The sequence below is a fragment of the Coregonus clupeaformis genome, chromosome 14 (assembly GCF_020615455.1).
Source record: "Coregonus clupeaformis isolate EN_2021a chromosome 14, ASM2061545v1, whole genome shotgun sequence".
Taxonomy (NCBI): Eukaryota; Metazoa; Chordata; class Actinopteri; order Salmoniformes; family Salmonidae; genus Coregonus; species Coregonus clupeaformis.
Window position 1 is genome coordinate 4350916 of NC_059205.1, and position 25957 is coordinate 4376872.

The window sequence follows — 25957 nt, forward strand, 5'->3', positions numbered from 1 at the left end:
GTGTTTCTCAAGCTATCTCTCTGTCTATAAAGATACAGTAAGAGTGACATTTGAGGCCCCATCTCCCTTTTCTGTCTCTCTTTTCTATCAATATCTCAGAGCCAGCAGCAGGGGTGAAATCTGTACGACCGTCCAAAGAATAGACAAGGCCATCTTCTGTCTCAAACGGAAGAAACAAACAAACAAACAACATGAATTTTTCAGGTCGTGCTACAATGCTAATCAATGCTAATCAAATGGGCATCTATCTGGGGGTTTCAGAACACAATGAAGAACTGTGACACAAAGCCATCCACTAACTCAAAGACAGAATAAAACAGAGATTTCGAAAGTAGCTCAACATACTAGATTTCCCCCCCGACCTTGATGAAGTAGCTGAAATAATTGCATGGGCAGGAGATTGCCTCCCCTAGGTGTTGCCTTCACACAGGTGCCATCTTGGCTGCGACAACTTCCAAGCCAAACAAGTTCATCAATAAGTGTTACGCCACAATAAATAACAGCTGGCCAACGTTGACGATCACCCAAGTATTGTATCTCTTCGTCTTTCGCTGAGAAGTTAGTTTCTCTGTTCTGTGGTTCTGAGAGAACAATTCTCTGTTTTGCTGGTGTATATCAGGGCGGTTCTGGAAGATGGCCAATCTAATCAATATGCTCTTGGCATTCTGTTATCTCCCTTCTAGCTGATCTTGGGGGAAAAACTACCAAACTCAACCTCTCAACATCCTAAATATTTAAAATCTTACCTCCTTGTTTAAACTTTTATTAGTTCCTAAAGCTGTACTTTTCTTTGTTGACTAAAGTATTAGAAAGCAGGAAGTGTACGTCTATCAAACCCAAATGAAAGAAAAAAAGATTGAAAGGGTCTTGGATGGGGGGAAAACTATATCCAACAGTAATATGACAACTGGAGCTCTAATGTTTGTAGACAGCCAAATATTTTACTAGTAACCTGAGTGTACAAAACATTAAGAACACCTGCTCTTTCCGTGACATAGATTTGACCATGTGAATCCAGGTGATAGCTATGATCCTTTATTGATGTCACTTGTTAAATTCACTTAAATCAGTGTAGATGAAGTGGAGGAGACAGGTTAGAAAAATATTTTTAAGCCTTGAGACAATTGAGACAGGATTGTGTATGTGTGCCATTCAGAGGGTGAACAGGGCATGGTAGAAGGTGCCAGGTGCAGCAGTTGCACCCTCTATGACCACTGTGATTATTATTTGATCCTGCTGGTCGTCTATGGACGTTTGAACATCTTGAAGAACGATCTGGCCTTAATGGCCATGTACTCTTATAATCTCCACCGGGCACAACCAGAGGAGGACTGGCCACCCCTCAGAGCCTGGTTTCTCTCCAGGTTTATTCCTAGGTTCCTGCCTTTCTAGGGTGTTATTCCTAGCCACCGTGCTTCTACATCTGCATTGCTTGCTCTTTGGGGTTTTAGGCTGGGTTTCTGTATAAGCACTTTGTGACAACTGCTGATGTAAAAAGGGCTTTATAAAATACATTTGATTGATTGATCAAGGGGCCACATGAGGCATTATGAAAAAGAAAACATTTGTATTTGTATTTTTGTAAATCGTTTCACTTCTTGAGGGCCCCCCCCATGTTCCTCCCCCTGACCAATGACCTGCTGTCGTGGATTGCTCAGCTCATTGCTCAGCTCATTGCTCAGCTCATTGCTCAGCTCATTGCTCAGCTCATTGCTCAGCTCATTGCTCAGCTCATTGTTCTCACTCTGTCTTGCTTTAGCAGTTTGGTCCAGCAGCAGCAAAATCTGCGGGAAGCTTCAAAATTGCAAAGAACATTTGAAGGGAGGAGGGTTTTTCCTGGCCACTGTGCCCAGGATAATGACGCCACATTGTTGACAAAAAAAAGGCCTCCAAAAAAGTAAATGAATCCATACAGCCGAATAATAATTCATAATAGATCAATAATTCATTTCCATACATACATTTCATATCAATATTAATAATAATCCAAGTTTTTCTCATAATAGCAGAAACAAGTATCATTAATCACCCACGGACTGGTTCATATTAATAATGAATTATTCCACCCTGACTAGAGTTATCGTGCTGGTACTGCCGTGCATTGTTTCACGTGATATGATTGTAAATGTGACTTTCATTGAAAGTGAGCAAAAACTGTGATGAGGCGCTTTCAGAAGAGCAGAGAAAAGAAACAGAAATAAAAATACTTTAAGTTATTTAGCCTAGCTAGCACTTCAACAACCACTAGCATTAGCCTAGCTAGCACTTCAACAACCACTAGCATTAGCCTAGCTAGCACTTCAACAACCACTAGCATTAGCCTAGCTAGAACGTCAACAACCACTAGCATTAGCCTAGCTAGAACGTCAACAACCACTAGCATTAGCCTTGCTAGCACTTCAATCAGTAGCATTACTGCCTCTGCTGCTGTTGGTGGCTCATCATCATTGGTACCGGCTAGCCCTTGCAGCAGCGCCGCGGTCGCTGGTGTTGAGACAGGATGATGCAAATCATGGAAATTCGGATTGAGAGCCTGATTCACCCCCAGCCCCTTGCTCCTCCAGAGTCACAAAGAGATCAGCACGTGGACCTACTACAGAACGTGAGCGTGTGTTCAGGTGAAGAGGGCACGACAACGCCTATTCCCCCTCGGGAGACTGAAAAGATTTGGCATGGGTCCTCAGATCCTCAAAAAGTTATACTGATGCACCATCGAGAGCATCCTGACCGGTTGCATCACCGCCTGGTATGGCAACATCTCGGCCTCCGACCGTAAGGCACTACAGAGGGTAGTGCGTATAGCCCAGTACATCACTGGGGCCAAGATTCCTGCCATCCAGGACCTCTATACCAGGCGGTGTCAGAGGAAGGCCCTAAAAATTGCCAAAGACTCCAGCCACCCTAGTCATAGACTGTTCTCTCTGCTACCGCACGGCAAGCAGTACCGGAGCGCCAAGTCTAGGTCCAAATGGCTTCTTAACAGCTTCTACCCCCAAGCCATAAGACTCCTGAACAGCTAATCAAATGGCTATCCGGACTATTTGCATTGACCCCCACCCCCATTCTTACACTGCTGCTACTCTCTGTTTATTATCTATGCATAGTCACGTTAACTCTACCTACATGTACACATTACCTCAATTACTAACCTGTGCCCCCTCACATTGACTCTGTACCGGTACCCCCTGTATATTGCCTCGTTACTGTTCTTTTATTGTTGCTCTTTAATTATTTTATATTTTCTTATTTTTATGTTTTTATTTTTTACTTCAGTTTCTTTAGTAAATACTTTCTTAACACTTATTTTTCTTAAAACTGCATTGTTGGTTAAGGGCTTGAAAGTAAGCATTTCACTGTAAGGTCTACACCTGTTGTATTCGGCGCATGTGTCAAATAAAATTTGATCTGATTTGAAGTGATGATGCAGCATTGTGACTTGAATCACTGTGTGACAAACAGAGCTGTGATCTTGTCAAAAAAGGGGCCAAAACAGATCAGAGATATTGTATTCCCTCAAAGTGGGAACCCAGTCCCTCGTAGATTTAGTAGTGAAAAGGGGAGAAAAAGGTGACATGGCTAGTGGCTCAAGTAGAGATGATGCAGATTTTGGTTTTTGTTGTCGCATTTTGGTAAAAAATAGACTCTCATTTGAGCAGTGATGGTTTTCGTTACTGGAAAAATATCGGGACCAATTTGAAAGCACACGAGCGTTGTACTGAGTATTTACAAAACATGGAGAGCTGGCACTACCTTGCGAAAAGATTGAAAACAGGCACAACGGTTGATACAATTCACCCAGGAGATAATGGCACTTGAGTTAAATCACTGGAAGATGGTTTTGAGGAGATTGCTTGCCATTTTATATAATTTGGCTGAACGAAACCAGGCCTTTCGTGGACACTTAAAGAATCATCCTGAGCCTAGAAATGGCAACGTCCTTGGGCAGGTGGAGTTAATGGCACAATTTGACCCTGTAATGAGTGAACATTTGACAAAGTCTGAAATCAGGAAATAAGTGACCATTATCTAAGCAAGAGTATCCAAAATGAAATAACTCTGGTTCCACAAAAAAAACTATAGAGGCAATTGTTGAGAAGATTAAGAAATACTTTGCTGTCATCATAGACTGCAGGCCAGATATAAGCCATACTGAACAGCTGTCAGTGGTATTACGTATCGTACACTGTGTGCAATACAAAGGTGTTGCCATTCAAGAGCACTTTGTGGGGTTCATTGATGTCCATGGCACAACTGGGAGGGTCCTGTTCAACACTTTTTTTTTTTAACCATCTGAACACACTCAAACTGAACATCTCTGAATGCCGTGGCCAGTCATACATGAACGGCAGCAACACACAGCGGTAGAACCAGGGGGTACAACGAAGACTGCTTGACGTAAACAAAAAAGGCTATGTGTGGTCCATGTGGGAGTCACACCCAAAATCTGGTAGTAAGGGGATGCAACAAAATCATTTGTAAAGTCGCCGAGCTTCTTCGCGCTTCTCCAGATGTTGTACAACCTGTTCAGCTCCTCTGTGCAGCGTTGGGAGATAATGCAGGAGCATGACACTGCATTGCAGTGCTAACTGTGCCACTAGAGATCCTGGTTCGAATCCAGGCTCTGTCGCAGCCGGCCGCGACCGGGAGACTCATGGGCGGCGCACAATTGGCCCAGCGTCGTCCAGGGTAGGGGAGGGAATGGCCGGCAGGGATGTAGCTCAGTTGATAGAGCATGGCGTTTGCAACGCCAGGGTTGTGGGTTCGAGTCCCACGGGGGGCCAGTATAAAAAAATATGTATTCACTAACTGTATGTCGCTCTGGATAAGAGCGTCTGCTAAATGACTAAAATGTAATGTAAATGTAAATGTCAACTTGACCGTAAATAATCTGCCGACAAGCAGATGTCGTGTAGACAGTGTTAAAGCTCCTCTGTATCAAAATGCCTGAAGTTTTGGAGGCTTTAACCACACTTACAACACACGCCCTGGAGAAAAAGGATGCTGAGGCTGTGTCCACATACAAAGAAATAAGGACATGGGAGTTATTATTTGGTGTAACACATTGTATCAAATCAGTCGTGTCAGCAAACTCCTGACAGAGTCTCTGTGTGTCACATAGAAGCACCGAGAAGTGAGACTGGTGCAGTGAAAGATGTCCTACAAGAGTACAGGGACACAAAGCAGCAGAAACCCGATGCAAGGGAAGAAGAGCTGTAGATTGACTTGACCCTGCCAGGAGAGAGACGGAGGAACTGACGGAGGAACTGACGGAGGAACTGACGGAGGAACTGACGGAGGAACTGACGGAGGAACTCGCCAGTTCCTTTATGAAGGAAGAGAGGAAACTCCGGTTCAGAGTTTTTCCTGCCGCTTGTGGACACCAGCACTTACCAGCCTCAACCATCGATTCATCCAGATGGGATTTTTTTATTCAGTAGAGAACTTGAAAAAATAAGTCTAGGATCGGACATTGGCCAAAAGCTGCAGAAACACGGAGCTGAAAACAGAAGAGGTTGACGGTGAGGACTTGGAGCTGGAGGTAAGGGCTACTGTTAAGGCCTTCCCCGACTGCATTTCTACACCAACAGAATTGCTGGACTACATACATGCGGAAAACCTGCTTGATTTGTATCCCAACTTAAGCATCGCCTTCTGCCTGCTTCTCACCCTCCCTGTAACTGCGGCCTCGGGAGAAAGGAGTTAGAAAACGCTGGACATGGAAGGACTGAAAGTAGCATTCGCCAACACTAAAGCTTGGAGGGTGAAGTTCAACATCTGAACAACAGCATTTCCTGCTAGACGGTAAACAGAACTATTCTGACCTAATGTAACTGTATTATAAATTACATTGCTGATTGGTTATTTAATTGTGTTCTAAATCTGTGCTCCATAATGATGTGTCCAAGCAAGGAGAAGCCAGCTCCTGGTGTGTGGTTCCAGACTCCCAGTCCAGCTCCAATGATGTTCGTCGTCAGTGTGGTTGCCATGGCAGGTAAGAGAGAGAGATGTAAGTTATTTACTTTTGACATTTTCCCACCAGGAGCCCTGCAGCCCATCACTCCGAGTGTGTGATTATGTGCGTAGTTGTGCGTGTAATGAGGCATGTTTGTGTGTGTGTGTGTTTGACTCTTCAGGACGCCGTCTGAAGCAGGACTACTTTCATGTGGTGGTTGGAGAAGCAGTACAGGATGCAGCCTAAAGCTCTGATGGGCAGGGCTAAAGGTGTGAAGGAGATCAATGATTGGCTGCGAGGTGGGATTGCATCCTGACTCAGCCCCTGGGAAGAAGCGGTACCAGAGGGCTGGGGTTTAAGTCCTTATTTCATCTCCTGACGTTGTTTTCACCTTTCACCTATGGGCTCTTACTTGCGTGTGTGTGTGTGTGTGTGTGTGTGTGTGTAGATCAATCAATCAAATGTATTTATAAAGTCCTTTTTACATCAGCAGATGTCACAAAGTGCTATACAGAAACCCAGCCTAAAACCCCAAACAGCAAGCAATGCAGATGTAGAAGCACGGTGGCTAGGAAAAACTCCCTAGAAAGGCAGGAACCTAGGAAGAAGCCTAGAGAGGAACCAGGCTCTGAGGGGTGGCCAGTCCTCTTCTGGCTGTGCCGGGTGGAGATTATAAGAGCACATGGCCATTTAACGCCAGATTGTTCTTCAAGATGTTCTGAGATGACCAGCAGGGTCAAATAATAATCACAGTGGTTGTAGAGGGTGCAACAGGTCAGTACCTCAGGAGTAAATGTCAGTTGGCTTTTCAAAGCCGAGCATTCAGAGGTCGAGACAGCAGGTGCGGTAGAGAGAGAGAGAAAGAGTCGAAAACAGCAGGTAGCACGTCCGGTGAACAGGTCAGGGTTCCCTAGCCGCATGCAGAACAGTTGAAACTGGAGCAGCAACACGACCAGGTGGACTGGGGACAGCCAGGAGTCATCAGGCCAGGTAGTCCTGATCCTAGGTCTCAGGTCCTCCGGGAGAGGGAGGGAGAAAGAATTAGAGGGAGCATACATAAATTCACACAGGACACCAGAAAAGACAGGAGAATTACACCAGATATAACAGACTGACCCTAGCCCCCCGGCACATAGACTATTGCAGCATAGATACTGGAGACTGAGACAGGGGTGGGTCGGGGGACACTGTGGCCCTGTCCAACGATACCCCCGGACAAGGGATAACAACAGACCACCAATTTACTACCCTGAGACAAGGCTGAGTGTAGCCCACAAAGATCTCCTCCACCGCACGAGCCCGAGGGGGCGCAAAACCGGACAGGAAGATCACGTCTGTGACTCAACCCACTCAAGTGACGCACCCCTCCTAGGGACGGCATGGAAGAGCACTAGTAAGCCAGTGACTCAGTCCCCGTAATAGGGTCAGAGGCAGAGAATCCCAGTGGAGAGACGGGAGCCGGCCAGGCAGAGACAGCAAGGGCGGTTTGTCACTCCAGTGCCTTGCCGTTCACCTTCGCACCCCTGGACCAGACTACACTCAATCATAGGACCTACTGAAGAGATGAGTCTTCAGTAAAGACTTAAAGGTCGAGACCGAGTCTGCGTCTCTCACATGGATAGGCAGATCATTCCATAAAAATGTAGCTCTATAGGAGAAAGCCCTGCCTCCAGCTGTTAGCTTAGAAATTCTTTAAAATCCTTTAACCTGTTTCCTCCCCTTCATCTACAGTGATTGAAGTGGATTTAACAAGTGACATCAATAAGGGATCATAGCTTTCACCTGGATTCACCTGGTCATGGAAAGAGCAGGTGTTCTTAATGTTTTGTACACTCAGTGTATGTACTGTATGGCAGACCTGGGTTACAATAGTATGTGACCATTACCCAGATAAGCCTACACATCTTTCCTCAACATCTATTTATTGGACAAGTTTTTCCAACATTGTGCATTAGCAGACCACATTCAACAACCTCCTTTATCCAAGACCACATCTGTTTTGTGCACTTAGCCTAGCACAGAGCAGCTGAACTGGACTGACCCTGCAATCAAACTTGGAGACAGTGGTCACCCATTTACATTTTACATTTTAGTCATTTAGCAGACGCTCTTATCCAGAGCGACTTACAGTTTTTAGTGAGTGCATACATTTTTCAAGGCAAAGGGTGGCTATCTGAAGAATCTCAAATTGAAAATATATTTTGATTTGTTTAAACACTTTTTTGGTTACTACATGATTCCATGTGTGTTATTTCATAGTTGATGTCTTCACTATTATTCTACAATGTAATTTTTTTTTGTAAAAATAAAGAAAAACCCTTGAATGAGTAGGTGTGTCCAAACTTTTTACTGGTACTATATTAATATATATATATATATATATATATATATATATATATATATATATATATATATATAATATATAAACACACACACCACAAAACTCCAACGGGAATAAAAAGCACACCTGCTCAACCGTAGCCCGATCCGACTTGTCTTTCACTCAAAACCTAGCGGAAGTAACCACATCACCCCTGTTTGGTACCCCGGTGCCTGTGTATGTCGTTCGCCCGCAGTAGAGCCGTTGCACTCAGCTTGACCGTTAGAGCCGTTAGATTTGTGAAGCTCGTAGATCGTGTGGATGATGAGCACAGAAGTGTAAGGAGGAGGCCGTTTTCTGAGATGTATGTGTCTGTTGCCTTGGAAACCCCCGGAAGACAACAGTGTTGTTTCAGATGACAGAGCTGTTTGCTCAGAGCAGTAGCAAGACCATTGAATCATACGTACCTTTTATCGTATGTTAAGAACACTCTTCAGACTATGACTGCAACATCCTGAACATAATAATAATAATAATTACACAGTTGTGGTTTTTCCAGGAACAATAAACCTTTGTTTCTGTCCATCCAAAGAACAAGAAAAATAGATATGAGTGTCTAAAAGCAACATCTTCAAACAGTTTACGACATGTTAGACTGTCTAAAAACAACATCTTCAAACAGTTTACGACATGTTAGACTGTCTAAAAACAACATCTTCAAACAGTTTACGGCATGTTAGACTGTCTAAAAACAACATCTTCAAACAGTTTACGACATGTTAGACTGTCTAAAAACAACATCTTCAAACAGTTTACGACATGTTAGACTGTCTAAAAACAACATCTTCAAACAGTTTACGACATGTTAGACTGTCTAAAAACAACATCTTCAAACAGTTTACAACATGTTAGACTGTCTAAAAGCAACATCTTCAAACAGTTTACGACATGTTAGACTGTCTAAAAACAACATCTTCAAACAGTTTACGACATGTTAGACTGTCTAAAAACAACATCTTCAAACAGTTTACAACATGTTAGACTGTCTAAAAACAACATCTTCAAACAGTTTACGGCATGTTAGACTGTCTAAAAACAACATCTTCAAACAGTTTACGACATGTTAGACTGTAAAAGAAACATCTTCAAACAGTTTACGACATGTTAGACTGTCTAAAAACAACATCTTCAAACAGTTTACGGCATGTTAGACTGTCTAAAAACAACATCTTCAAACAGTTTACGACATGTTAGACTGTCTAAAAACAACATCTTCAAACAGTTTACGGCATGTTAGACTGTCTAAAAACAACATCTTCAAACAGTTTACGGCATGTTAGACTGTCTAAAAACAACATCTTCAAACAGTTTACGGCATGTTAGACTGTCTAAAAACAACATCTTCAAACAGTTTACGGCATGTTAGACTGTCTAAAAACAACATCTTCAAACAGTTTACGGCATGTTAGACTGTCTAAAAACAACATCTTCAAACAGTTTACGACATGTTAGACTGTCTAAAAGCAACATCTTCAAACAGTTTACGACATGTTAGACTGTCTAAAAACAACATCTTCAAACAGTTTACGACATGTTAGACTGTCTAAAAACAACATCTTCAAACAGTTTACGACATGTTAGACTGTCTAAAAACAACATCTTCAAACAGTTTACGACATGTTAGACTGTCTAAAAACAACATCTTCAAACAGTTTACGGCATGTTAGACTGTCTAAAAACAACATCTTCAAACAGTTTACGACATGTTAGACTGTCTAAAAGCAACATCTTCAAACAGTTTACGACATGTTAGACTGTCTAAAAACAACATCTTCAAACAGTTTACGGCATGTTAGACTGTCTAAAAACAACATCTTCAAACAGTTTACGACATGTTAGACTGTCTAAAAACATCTTCAAACAGTTTACGACATGTTAGACTGTCTAAAAACAACATCTTCAAACAGTTTACAACATGTTAGACTGTCTAAAAACAACATCTTCAAACAGTTTACGACATGTTAGACTGTCTAAAAGCAACATCTTCAAACAGTTTACGGCATGTTAGACTGTCTAAAAACAACATCTTCAAACAGTTTACGGCATGTTAGACTGTCTAAAAACAACATCTTCAAACAGTTTACAACATGTTAGACTGTCTAAAAGCAACATCTTCAAACAGTTTACGACATGCATTCCAACACACTCACAGTAGGCCCATGCATCTCCCTCAACCGTGAAATAAACACTTCAATCTTAATGAAATATCCAGAATGAATCTTTTCAATCTTTGTCTACTGGTTGGAAAACTACTTTTCCTGATCCTTGTCATTCTATCTACCGTAGCCATGCTGACTGGTGAGCATGCTGACTGGTGAGCATGCTGACTGGTGAGCATGCTGACTGGTGAGCATGCTGACTGGTGAGCATGCTGACTGGTGAGCATGCTGACTGGTGAGCATGCTGACTGGTGAGCATGCTGACTGGTGAGCATGCTGACTGGTGAGCATGCTGACTGGTGAGCATGCTGACTGGTGAGCATGCTGACTGGTGAGCATGCTGACTGGTGAGCATGCTGACTGGTGAGCATGCTGACTGGTGAGCATGCTGACTGGTGAGCATGCTGACTGGTGAGCATGCTGACTGGTGAGCATGCTGACTGGTGAGCATGCTGACTGGTGAGCATGCTGACTGGTGAGCATGCTGACTGGTGAGCATGCTAACTGGTGAGCATGCTGACTGGTGAGCATGCTGACTGGTGAGCATGCTGACTGGTGAGCATGCTGACTGGTGAGCATGCTGACTGGTGAGCATGCTGACTGGTGACCATGCTGACTGGTGAGCATGCTGACTGGTGAGCATGCTGACTGGTGAGCATGCTGACTGGTGAGCATGCTGACTGGTGAGCATGCTGACTGGTGAGCATGCTAACTGGTGAGCATGCTGACTGGTGAGCATGCTGACTGGTGAGCATGCTGACTGGTGAGCATGCTGACTGGTGAGCATGCTGACTGGTGAGCATGCTGACTGGTGAGCATGCTGACTGGTGAGCATGCTGACTGGTGAGCATGCTGACTGGTGAGCATGCTGACTGGTGAACATGCTGACTGGTGAGCATGCTGACTGGTGAGCATGCTGACTGGTGAGCATGCTGACTGGTGAGCATGCTGACTGGGTGAGCATGCTGACTGGTGAGCATGCTGACTGGTGAGCATGCTGACTGGTGAGCATGCTAACTGGTGAGCATGCTGACTGGTGAGCATGCTGACTGGTGAGCATGCTGACTGGTGACCATGCTGACTGGTGAGCATGCTGACTGGTGAGCATGCTGACTGGTGAGCATGCTGACTGGTGACCATGCTGACTGGTGAGCATGCTGACTGGTGAGCATGCTAACTCCCTGTGTTATAAGAACAGCCTGTGGAAAACAGCACCGCTGTCTGCTCACCATTTTATATATTTTTTGTATGTCTTTTTTTTTCTTCATTTTCTAGAAAGATATTACTTCTTTCAAATTTGTATGCTCTTTGAAATCACCAATACTGTGTCAACTTAAAGGGGTAGTTCACCCAAAACACTTCAGGATGATTAGGACAAAATATTGGGGATATTGACCTGCATTGGATTTCAGTGGATTTCTGCCACAAATGATAAAACATTTTATTTAGGAGACAATGGTCAGGCAAACAAAACCAAAGGATTGTGGTCTTAGCTTATCCTTAGACTGCTTAGAGGTTAATATAATGTTTTTATTTTGGTAAACTATCCCTTTAAAGGTGCACTCTGTGAAGCTGTGAGATGTTTGCTTGTAAACAGATGGGTGAGTATAGGCAAATGTGACAGCCACCGACTGATTTATCAGAATTAATTCTGTGGTGCTATCTACAGAATTCAAATACCTCAGATGGCTTTATTGAAATAACAGAATCTCAAGAGGTAGTTACTGTACATGTTTCGGAACCCACCCATTTCATCTCAACAGAGATTAAGGAGTGCACCTTTAAGGCATAGCACTTTGCTAAAACGCTAGAATGCACCCGCCGTCATTACACACTGAGCATATCAGTGGTTTAATTGGATTGCTCCAGAGTTTGGATTGCCCAAATGCCAGATACCATCCAAGTCTTGTCCCCTCTAGGAAAGCCCACGAGGATCCTCAGGATTTCTTGAGGTAAATTGGTTAGGACCTTGAAAAAAATCATTCTGGAGTGGTTTTGAATTTCCTAAGAGTGTGTATCGAGGGAGAACTCATCCAGTACCTAACAACCACAGATCAGCAAGAGAAAAGGAATCCTCTACAGACTGTTGACTTTAGGGTAACTATGTTTGCACCAGTTGTATTTTCCCCCCAGAGGGAATGAGGCATAGAAGGCAGAAGAAACGGGTTGAATAGAGACTAGGTAAACAGAGACTGAATGACATTCAGATAAATGGAGACAGTTTCACTTTTTTTGGGCTTGGTTTTTGTTTTGCCCCTAGTGCATACGCCTAATAAATTAGGCTATTTTTAGCACTTATTTGATGTGTCTGGCAGGAGCAGATGCCTAGGTTATAAAGTGATGTTCAGAAAACGACTGAACAGACAAATGTAGACAAGTTGTCCTGTTTCAGCCCAAGGGTTTTGTGTCTTTATAACTGCCTTCCAGAGATGAATAGAGCTGAATCCATACTGTTGTCTATCGTCTGAGACATTCTCATATTACTTTATGTATAGTACCGTCTGACTACCCATAGAAGTCAATAAAAACATATTAACCATGCTGAGAACCCAATATATGACCCATGGAGGACGGGATCTGAACATGAGACAATATATAACTCTACATTCAAAGGGCCTCCTGGATCCCCTTTGCAAAAGAGGGTGATTGCTTTTTAAAACAAAATGACTGATTCATGTCCACAATTACCTGTATCTGTTTTTTCCGCCACATAATATTAAAAGCATTTATCGTTTCATGCCCATTTCTGTCCTTGACTATCCCATAGATTGTTCAGATTCTGTACGTACTGTAGTGATCACAGCTCTGTGGTTGAAAAACACAGCTGCCTATTTATGTTTAAATTTAATAGGCATGCTCTCTCTGCCGTTTCTCCCTCTGTTTCTCTCTCCTAAAAATAATCTCCTTCTCTCCGGACTGTACAGGTGAATAAAGGCACATCAAGGATAAACATCAAAGTAGTTCAAGGCTGACAAGACAATAACAGTCATCCATCAACCGCCTGGCTACTTCCACTACATGTCAGAGAGACCCTAGGGTTCTCAACATGCCTGACTCACCGGGACGGTGAACCAAACCATTACGGCCAAACAAACCGGGAGCCGTAAAAAAGAAAAAAAGAAAAGGGCACTCTCGTTTCGTTAACGGCACCGGTCCAGTCTCCCTTTACGCGCCACATTTTAACTACCGTACCTCAGAGAAGTGGCGATGGGGTGAGAAAGAGCGGCCATTACAACTTCATCACTTTATCTACCTTCTGGAGTCGGACGCAACCTTCTCCAACCCTCTGCTATATCTGACCCCATATACATTTTTTACTCCACCATTGGCCTCCTTGACACAAATGTATTGTATTTAATTCAAAGGAAAATGAGAATCGGTGGGCCACATAATTTTTTGTTGTTGGTCTTTGTCGGAGATAAGACAATGTTTATACAGATTTGTCCTCCATGTTAATGCACCACGGAGCAGCTGTTATGCTAAAACGGAGCCGTATTTTTTACTTTAACCTCTTCTCCGAGGTTGTAAATCACTCCCTTTAAAGATCATTTGAGGTTCAATTGTCTTCTATTTGTAATAATCCAGTAGTAATGTAGGCAGAACGCTTGTCTCTACAATTATGCAATTCATATAAACATCCTATAGCAACAAAAAGGCAATGATACAATATATTGCACTGACCTGTAAATTCATCATGATATAACGAGGCCATTAAACACAATCATTTGGCGCCCGAGCAGCTCACAAACACATCAACCGTCTCATTGTTCCAGTAATTGTCCCATTGATTTAATAGTAAATTAACTTTCCAATGACATGTCTATGTATCGATAAATATCAATGAATTATAGCAGCTTCGTCAAACGGAAACAGTCAGCAGATTATTTTCTTGATAGATCTATGTTGGATTGTCGCATGGCGTCCGTCCAACATGCGAAAGCCATTCAATGAACCCCATCAAAGCATGAACACCGAATGATCTATTTCAACAGAGAAAAATTGCATTTGCAGGCTATATTGTTTAGCTTTATAGCAGTAGTGTTACAGTCTGGGTGAGGACAGTCAGATGAGGCTTTTTAACTCTCTTTTGTCTTTTTCTGCTCAGAACAGAAGTTGAAGAATCACTGTTCACAACCTTTGTTACGGGGAACATGCGTGGGTGGAGGACCTGAACATTGCTCCATCCCCAGACAAAAAAAATGACTCTCAGAGCTCTATTCAATCCGTATTGAGGAAGTTCCGCGTTACAGCACGGTTGAAATTTAAAGGGCAGTGTTCCCGCGTTAGAGGAGACTGCATTCACGGTAAACGCTGTTTATGTCAGCACAATCGGTTATTACCTTAACATTTATATCACACAATCTGTAACGCTTCAGCGATACAGATTGAATAGAGCCCTCAATCTATACAGATTGAATAGAGCCCTCAATCTTCTCCTCCTTAATTTATTCGCTATTCACTTCACTGTTCTCATCCCATCTATATAAGTGGTGAGGAGACAAAACAAGCATTCCATTCTACCCCCCCTCTCCCTTCTACCCTCCTCTCTCCCTTCTACCCCCCTCTCTTCTCTCTACCCCCTCTCTCCCTTCTACCCCCCTCTGTCCTCTCTACCCCCCTCTCTCCATTCTACCCCCTCTCTCCCTTCTACCCCCTCTATTCCTTCCACCCCTCTATTCCTTCCAACCCTCTCTCCTCTCTAACCCCATCTCTCCTCTCTAACCCCTCTCTCCCTTCTACCCCTCTCTACCCCCCTCTCTACCCCCCTCTCTCCCTTCTACCCCCCTCTCTACCCCCACTTTCCCTTCTACCCCCCTCTCCCTTTTACCCCATGTTTCATGAGTTGAAATAAAATAACCCAGAAATGTTCCATGTTCACAAAAAACATATTTCTCTTAAATTCTGTGCAGAAATGTGTTTACATCCCTGTTAGTGAGCATTTCTCCTTTGCCAAGATAATCCATCCACCTGACCGGTGTGGCATATCAAGAAGCTGATTAAACAGCATGATCATTACACAGGTGCACCTTGTGCTGGGGACAATAAAAGGCCACTCTAAAATGTGCAGTTTGTGACACAATACAATGCCACAGATGTGTCAAGTTTTGAGGAAGTGTGCAATTAGCATGCTGACTGCAGGAATGTCCACCAGAGCTGTTGTCAGATAATTGAATGTTCATTTCTCTACCATAAGCCGCGTCCAAAGTCGTTCTAGAGAATTTGGCAGTATGTCCAACCAGCCTCACAACCACAGATCACGTGTAACCACGCCAGCCTAGGACCTCCACATCCGGCTTCTTCACCTGCGGGATGGTCTGAGACCAGACACCCGGACAGTTGATGAAACTGTGGGTTTGCACAACCAAATAATTTCTGCACTAACTGTCAGAAACCGTCTCAGGGAAGCTCATATGTGTGCTCGTCGTCCTCACCAGGGTCTTGACCTGACTGCAGTTTGGCGTCGTAACCGACTTCAGTGGACCAATGCTCACCTTCGATGGCCACTGGCATGATGGAGAAGTGTGCTCTTCACAGAAGAATCCAAGGTTTCAACTGTACCGGGTAGATGGGAGACAGTGTGTATGACGTTGCGTGGGCGAGCGGTTTGCTGATGTCAATGTTGTGAACAGAGTGCCCCATGGTGGCGGTGGGGTTATGGTATGGGCAGGCATAAGCTACGGACAACAAACACAATTGCATTTTATCAATAGCAATTTGAATGTACAGAGATACCGTGACGAGATCCTGAGGTCCATTGTCGTGCCATTCATCCGCCGCCATCACCTCATGTTTCCTTATTATAATTCCTGGAAGCTGAACATTTCCCAGTACTCACCAGACATGTCACCCATTGAGCATGTTTAGGATGCTCTGGATCGACGTGTACGACAGCGTGTTCCAGTTCCCACCAATATCCAGCATCTTCGCACAGCCAGTGAAGAGGAGTGGGACAACATTCCACAGGCCACAATCAACAGCCTGATCAACTCTATGTGAAGGAGATGTGTCGCATTGCATGAAGCAAAGGGTAGTCACACTGACAGATTTTTTGGTCCACGACCATACTTTTTTTTAAAGGTATCTGTGACGAACAGATGCATATCTGTATTCCCAGTCATGTGAAATCCATGGATTAGGGCCTAATTTATTTATTTCAATTGACTGATTTCCTTATATGAACTGTAACTCATTAAAATCTTAGAAACTGTTGCATGTTGGGTTTATATTTTTGTTCAGTGCAGTATGTATTTGTTTTATGAATATGATGGTACTCCTGGGGCGCAACTTTCACTTGGGACGGGGGAGACATGTCCCCCACACATTCTGAAATTGCATTTTTGTCCCCCCCCCAGTTTTATCATTGGAATGTGATGCAAAACGTGGCAACGGTGTGCTTTAGGACCATGCGGACATCTCCGAGCGGTAGGCTGTTTGGAGTGTTTATCTGACTGGAAAAAATTATTACAAAAATAATTATGTGTCTAAAACCAACGTTGCGCCCCTGATGATACCTATTCTATTACTTTAGTCCATTACCACCACCGCTTTCTTATTCACTTTGATTATTTCTCAAAGAAATAGAATTACACCTATCACAGAACATTGATTAGAATGAGTTCTAGTAATTATATTTCTATGGTTTATTATTTTTCATACTGCAGGCTATGTGTTGACTCCTCTACAGTGAGCAGTGTCTGAACACCTCTTTCTCCCCACCGTTCGGTGTTGCTATGTCAACATGCAGCACACAGCCTGGCCACTACAATGTTACTCTACATGAGGCATGAAAGCTGGCTTCTCGCAACGTCTTGTGTTAGTCCACAAAACCACAATAATGCACATGCAGGCCTGAGAGGTAGATAGTGGAGAGTGCGACTGTTGCCGAGTACATGTTTGAAAAGAGCCCCTCCGTCCACACACTGTGGTCATCCGGAAAACACTGCTGCAGCCAACACCATTCATCACTGCCACACCGTCGGTCACATCCCATTTGTTAGAATGCACTCTGCCTTCCATACCGATTCTCACCACTGAGAACAATGTAACAGTAGGAGGGGGCGGCCGGGGGAAGGCTGGGGGACGGCCGGGAGGATGGCCGGGGTGGGGAACAGAGTGGTTAGTTTGCTAAAGGTTGAAAATGTATCTTCAAAAAAAAGAAGATGGTCAAAGCTGAAACTGTGCATAGTCTAGGGCCATCAAACTCAGCTCTGGACCTCGAAGCCTGTTCCACTGCATTTTTTGATTGTTCCCCTCTAATCAGGGAGTGATTTAGACCTGGGACACCAGGTGTGTGCAATTCATTATTAGGTAGAACAGAAAACCAGCAGGCTACGGACCTCGTAGGGTAAGAGTTGAATACCCGTGGTCTAGGGAGTTCATCAATAGATAAGTGAATGAACCATTCTCCAGCACAACAGTGCATTCTTGTTGAGGTCGCATTGATGGCGCCGCCACAGAACAATTGTTTACCGAACGTGTGTGTATTCAGCTGTAATTAAAACTTTAATTTACAGTGCCTTCAGAAAGTATTCAGACTCCTTGACTTTTTCCACATTTTGTTAGGTTACAGCCTTATTCTTAAATTGATTAAATCGTTTTTTTCCCCCTCATCAATCTACACACAATACCCCATAATGACAAAGCAAAAACGTTTTGCCAATTTATTAAAAATAAAAAAAACGGAAATATAATATTTACATAAGTATTGAGACCCTTTACTCAGTACTTTGTTGAACCACCTTTGACCTATGACCTACAAGCTTGGCACACCTGTATATGGAGAGTTTCTTCCATTTTCCTCTGCAGATCCTCTCAAGCTCTGTCAGGTTGGATGGGGAGCGTTGCCGCACAGCTATTTTGCAGGTCTCTCGAGAGATGTTAGATCGGGTTCAAGTCCGGGCTCTGGCTGGGCCACTCAAGGACATTCAGAGACTTGTCCCAAAGCCACTCCTGCATTGTCTTGGCTGGGTGCTTAGGGTCGTTGTCCTGTTGGAAGGTGAACCTTCGCCCCAGTCTGACTTCCTGCGCACTCTGGAGAAGGTTTTCATCAAGGATCTCTCTGTACTTTGCTCCATTATCTTTGCCCCGATCCTGACTAGTCTCCCAGTCCCTGCCGCTGAAAAACATCCCCACAGCATGATGCTGCCACCACCATGCTTCACCGTAGGGATGGTGCCAGGTTTCCTCCAGACGTGATGCTTGGCATTCAGGCCAAAGAGTTCAATCTTGGTTTCATCAGACCAGAGAATCTTGTTTCTCATGGTCTGAGAGTCTTTAGGTGCCTTTTGGCAAACTCCAAGTAGGCTGTCATGTGTCTTTTACTGAGGAGTGGCTTCCGTCTGGTCACTCTACCATAAAGGCCTGATTGGTGGAGTGCTGCAGAGATGGTTGTCCTTCTGGAAGATTCTCCCATCTCCACAGAGGAACTCTAGAGCTCTGTTAGAGTGACCATCGGGTTCTTGGTCACCTCCCTGATCAAGAGCCAGTTTGGCCGGGCGGCCAGCTCTAGGAAGAGTCTTGGTGGTTCCAAACTTCTTCCATTTGAGAATAATGGAGGCCACTGTGTTCTTGGGGACCTTCAATGCTGCAGACATTTTTTGGTACCCTTTCCCAGATCTGTGCCTCGACACAATCCTGTCTCGGAGCTCTACAGACAATTTCTTCGACCTCATGGCTTGGGTTTTGCTCTGACATGCACTGTCAACTGTGGGACCTTATATAGACAGTTGTGTGCCTTTCCAAATCATGTCCAATCAATTGAATTTACCACAGGTGGAGTCCAATCAAGTTGTAGAAACATCTCAAGGATGATCAATGGAAACAGGATGCACCTGAGCTCAATTTTGAGTCTCATAGCAAAGGATCCGAATACTTATGTAAATAAGGTATTTCTGTGTTGTTTTTTAATACATTCGCATACATTTCGAAAAACCTGTTTTCGCTTTGTCATTATGGGGTATTGTGTGTAGATTGCTAAGAATTTTTATTTATTTAATCAATTTTAGAATAAGGCTGTAACGTAACAAAATGTGGAAAAGGTCAAGGGGTCTGAATACTTTCCGAAGGCACTGTAATCAGTTGAGTAGCAGGTTGGATTAATCAACTTTAATTAATAAATCCTTTCCTTAAACTCGCCTTTTGTCTTCAGTCCCATTCAGCAAGCCAGGCAAATAAGACAGTTATTCCAGTCAGCTTTTCTCTCTATTGTCACATGAAAATAAAAGCAGGAATGGTGACATGAAGATGTGTTCCATAAGCAAGTGTAATACATCGTCATTTGTTGTTGTTGCCATCCTCCCAGTTTGATGCCTTTTGAATAAAGGGTTCATAGGTGACTTTTTGTAATTACACAAATCATTAAATGAGGTGTAAGTCCCGCTTTTTTGACTTGTCTCAGCTGTGGAAACCGAGAGACCCCACCATTATTCTGTTTGACATCCATGGATTTTCTTTTCCATAATTAATTAACTCTAGTAAATAGGGCAGAAAATGTCCTCATGTGTGGTCATTGGCAAAGTATCTGATATTGTGGAGGCTTTCTCTCGCACCACTAAGATCTTCGAAATTTCTCAGTCTGTCAGCTGTAACCACACTGATTAAGGCCAACACAAACCCCATTACATATAGTCTTGTAAATCCAACCCTAGGCAACAGCAGTAGCATTGGATACATTGTGGGAGGCAACCATCTGCCTAGGGAGACTACATTACATATGGCTGACTGGTGAAAACCATCCTTGTACAGAAAACAATCTCTTAGGCAGAAGTTGTCCGTATGCTCAGCTCTTGGATCAGCTTCTCCTGTATCTATTCTTAATAACAAATAATAATTCATTGACTTTAAACACGAGGAGACAGACTGACCTTGGGTCAGCACATACTACAGGTGATAGTCTACTTTGTCCCTTTACATTGTCATGAGTCTTCTATATCACTACCGACTAGTCTTTGCTAGCTCAATATCCTGTTACAAATTGGCTCTGTGTAGTAAGGAGAGAACTAACTACTACTGCAGGAAGGGGGAGAACTGAGCATGATCCCTCGAAATCCACTGGCATCCACCAGAGACAAAATTAATGACACAGGTATGTGATTAAAACAAAAGATGCCATTTAAAGCAACTGTATAATTGTGTGCCCGTGGGGTATAGAGTTGTGACATTGCATTCAACGAATCACATCAACCAAGGATAACTCTGTCATAATGCTGATCCAAAGTGACACTCATTCATTATAATAACCTTTGAATCACTCTGTTTACGCTCTACATTTCCCCGGGGGGGGGGGGCTCCAATTGTCTTATGGGGAAGGGCTGACGCCTTGCTGTACTGAATACCACAGTAACAGCTTTAGATCAATATATATATTCAAATTGGCTTGGTCCCACTCGTTTATGAAAGGGTATTCCTGGTGGTACCGGTATTTATTTCCACGATATTGATGTAGACTCGGCTTTAAGACACCCGGGTTTATCTCATTACAATAAAGTGTAACAAAAGCAAGATTGTCTCCCAAATCCTCAGGTAAAGCAAGCATGACAGGATTACTTTTAATGAGGTCCTACCGGGAGAGATGTAATGCCCTGGCCAAGCTAGGCCTAATTCTGGACTCGCTGTGATGCCCTTCAGACTCAAATATGCCCCACAGCAAAGGACAGGAAGCGCGTTATTCTCAATAATTCACACATCTTAATTCCTGCACCTTTGTTGAGTGGGGGGCTGAAGGACTTAGCTCTAAGATGGGGATGAGGACTTGAGAAAATACTCAAAACAGAGTTAATTTTTCACACACATTAAACTGGGCCGTGTTGATTTACCTGGAAATGCGTACAGGGTTTACCTTGACCTTCAAATACATTTCCCCCCTTCCCCCTTGAGTTAAATACAAAATTAAATCTCACAGGTGGTGGCCCGGGGTCAGATTGTCACGACTTCCGCTGAGGCTGCCTCCCCTCCTTGTTCGGGCAGGTTTCGGCGTTCGTCGTCACCGGCCTTCTAGCCACTGCCGCTCCATAGATCATCATTCCATTTGTCTTGTCTTGTCAATTACACACACCTGGTTCATATCCCCTCATTAGTCTGTGTATAAGTGTTCCCTCTGCCCCCCTTGTCCTTGTGGGTGATTGTTTTATGTGAAGATGAGTGTAGCTCGGTTGAGCTACCCGTACTTTGTATTGCCGGGGTTATTTCTCTCCGTGTGCCTGTATTGTGTTCCAGTGCGCCTGTATTACGCCCTGTGCTGTTGACGCTATCCAGCGTAACTGTGTCCTGCGGAATAAACTCTGTATTCGGTGATTTACCCTCCTGCGCCTGACTCCTTCAAATCACACTCTCACACAGATTTACAATGTCATTTACGCTAAACAGCCTTTTGAAATGACAGGAACATTGACATTCGGCCGTGTCATCAAAATAGACTATGGAGAAAAATTACACCTGAAATAAATTCCTATTCAGCTGTTTTTCCGAGCTGCGAGCGTTGATCCTTCTGCTCCGTTTTATCAGGACTGTGATGAAGTGGATGGAAGAGGGAAATGAGGGACAATGGGAGAAGTGAACGCGCCAGGGACAGCCAAATCCTTTCACTCTCCTACCTCTCACACCTGCGCTCCTTCGACTCTCTGAGCAAGAGGGAGATCAACACTTAATTTAGTCCAGAGCACAGTTAGAAAGATATGGCATATAGAAGCAAACCGGATGGACATCATGAAAATGATCAGAGAGGTTGAGAGAAGAAGAAGATCAGGAGAAAAAACAAACAAAATATAATTATTGTAAAATTGACTGTGTCCTTAAAATGTATATAGTAAGTATAAGCTGGAAGTAGAGGCCTAAGCATTGTTGTTCACTAGTTTACTCCAATTAGGGAAAGGGTGATGGGGTTGGAAAGTAATAAAGGGGAATATATATTTTTTTAAGGGTATGTGAATGTACACTGGGGAAAAAAAGTATTTAGTCAGCCACCAATTGTGCAAGTTCTCCCACTTAAAAAGATGAGAGAGGCCTGTAATTTTCATCATACACGTACACGTCAACTATGACAGACAAAATGAGGAAAAAAAATCCAGAAAATCACATTGTAGGATTTTTAATGAATTTATTTGCAAACTATGGTAGAAAATAAGTATTTGGTCAATAACAAAAGTTTCTCAATACTTTGTTATATACCGTTTGTTGGCAATGACACAGGTTAAACGTTTTCTGTAAGTCTTCACAAGGTTTTCACACACTGTTGCTGGTATTTTGGCCCATTCCTCCATGCAGATCTCCTCTAGAGCAGTGATGTTTTGGGGCTGTCGCTGGGCAACACAGACTTTCAACTCCCTCCCTCCAAAGATTTTCTATGGGGTTGAGATCTGGAGACTGGCTAGGCCACTCCAGGACCTTGAAATGCTTCTTACGAAGCCACTCCTTCGTTGGCTGGGCGGTGTGTTTGGGATCATTGTCATGCTGAAAGACCCAGCCACGTTTCATCTTCAATGCCCTTGCTGATGGAAGGAGGTTTTCACTCAAAATCTCACGATACATGGCCCCATTCATTTTTTACTTTACACGGATCAGTCGTCCTGGTCCCTTTGCAGAAAAACAGCCCCAAAGCATGATGTTTCCACCCCCATGCTTCACAGTAGGTATGGTGTTCTTTGGATGCAACTCAGCATTCTTTGTCCTCCAAACACGACGAGTTGAGTTTTTACCAAAAAGTTATATTTTGGTTTCATCTGACCATATGACATTCTCCCAATCCTCTTCTGGATCATCCAAATGCACTCTAGCAAACTTCAGATGGGCCTGGACATGTACTGGCTTAACCAGGGGGACACGTCTGGCACTGCAGGATTTGAGTCCCTGGCGGCGTAGTGTGTTACTGATGGTAGGCTTTGTTACTTTGGTCCCAGCTCTCTGCAGGTCATTCACTAGGTCCCCCCGTATGGTTCTGGGATTTTTGCTCACCGTTCTTGTGATCATTTTGACCCCACAGGGTGAGATCTTGCGTGGAGCCCCAGATCGAGGGAGATAATCAGTGGTCTTGTATGTCTTCCATTTCCTAATAATTGCTCCCACAGTTGATTTCTTCAAACCAAGCTGCTTACCTATTGCAGATTCAGTCTTCCCAGCCTTGTGCAGGTCTACAATTTTGATTCTGGTGTCCTTTGACAGCTCTTTGGTCTTGGCCATAGTGGAGTTTGGAGTGTGACTGTTTGAGGTTGTGGACAGGTGTCTTTTAATACTGATAACAAGTTCAAACAGGTGCCATTAATACAGGTAACGAGTGGAGGACAGAGGAGCCTATTAAAGAAGAAGTTACAGGTCTGTGAGAGCTAGAGATCTTGCTTGTTTGTAAGTGACCAAATACTTATTTTCCACCATAATTTGCAAATAAATTCATTAAAAATCCTACAATGTGATTTTCTGGATTTATTTTTCTCAATTTGTCTGTCATAGTTGACGTGTACCTATGATGAAAATTACAGGCCTCTCTCATCTTTTTAAGTGGGAGAACTTGCACAATTGGTGGCTGACTAAATACTTTTTCCCCACTGTATGTATGTATGTATGTATGTATATGTATGTATGTATGTGTATGTATATGTGTATGTGTGTGTGTGTGTGTGTGTGTGTGTGTGTATCCAGGCTCTGCTGCAGCCGGCCGCAACCGGGAGACCAATGGGGCGGCGCACAATTGGCCCAGCGTCGTCCAGGGTAGGGGAGGGAATGGCCGGCAGGGAGGTAGCTCAGTTGGTAGAGCATGGCGTTTGCAATGCCAGGGTTGTGGGTTCGTATCCCATGGGGTATGAAAATTAAAAAGAATAATGTATGCACTAACTGTAAGTTGCTCTGGATAAGAGCGTCTGCTAAATGACATGTATGTATGTATGTATGTATGTACGTACAGTTGAAGTCGGAAGTTTACATACACCTTAGCCAAGTACATTTAAACTCTGTTTTTCATCATTCCTGACATTTAATCCTAGTAAAAATTCCCTGTTTTAGGTCAGTTAGGATCACCACTTTATTTTAAGAACGTGAAATGTCAGAATAATAGTAGAGAGAATGATTTATTTCAGCTTTTATTTCTTTCATCACATTCCCAGTGGGTCAGAAGTTTACATACACTCAATTAGTATTTGGTAGCATTGCCTTTAAATTGTTTAACTTGGGTCAAACGTTTCGGGTAGCCTTCCACAAGCTTCCCACAATAAGTTGGGTGAATTTTGGCCCATTCCTCCTGACAGAGCTGGTGTAACTGAGTCAGGTTTGTAGGCCTCCATGCTCGCACACGCTTTTTCAGTTCTGCCCACAAATGTACTATTGGATTGAGGTCAGGGCTTTGTGATGGCCACTCCAATACCTTGACTTTGTTGTCCTTAAGCCATTTTCTCACAACTTTGGAAGTATGCTTGGGGTCATTGTCCATTTGGAAGACCATTTGTGACCAAGCTTTAACTTGACTGATGTCTTGAGATGTTGCTTCAATATATCCACATAATTTTCCTTCCTCATGATGCCATCTATTTTGTGAAGTGCACCAGTCCCTCCTGCAGCAAAGCACCCCCGTGCTTCACGGTTGGGATGGTGTTCTTCGGCTTGCAAGCCTTCCCCTTTTTCCTCCAAACATAACGATGGTCATTATGGCCAAACAGTTCTATTTTTGTTTCATCAGACCAGAGGACATTTCTCCAAAAAGTACGATCTTTGTCCTCATGTGCAGTTGCAAACCGTAGTCTGGCTTTTTTATGGCGGTTTTGGAGTAGTGGCTTCTTCCTTGCTGAGCGGCCTTTCAGGTTATGTCGATATCGGACTCGTTTTACTGTGGATATAGATACTTTTGTACCTGTTTCCTCCAGCATCTCCACAAGGTCCTTTGCTGTTGTTCTGGGATTGATTTGCACTTTTCGCACCAAAGTACGTTCATCTCTAGGAGACAGAACGTTTCTCCTTTCTGAGAGGTATGACAGCTGCGTGGTCCCATGGTGTTTATACTTGCGTACTATTGTTTGTACAGATGAACGTGGTACCTTCAGGTGTTTGGAAATTGCTCCCAAGGATGAACCAGACTTGTGGAGGTCTACAATTCTCTTTCTGAGGTCTTGGCTGATTTCTTTTGATTTCCCCATGATGTCAAGCAAAGAGGCACTGAGTCTGAAGGTAGGCCTTGAAATACATCCACAGGTACACCTCCAATTGACTCAAATGATGTCAATTAGCCTATCAGAAGCTTCTAAAGCCATGATATCATTTTCTGGAATTTTCCAAGCTGTTTAAAGGGACAGTCAACTTAGTGTATGTAAACTTCTAAACCACTGGAATTGTGATACAGTGAATTATAAGTTAAATAATCTGTCTGTAAACAGTTGTTGGAAAAATTACTTGTGTCGTGGACAAAGTAAATGTCCTAACCGACTTGCCAAAACTATAGTTTGTTAACAATAAATGTGTGGAGTGGTTGAAAAACAAGTTTTAATGACT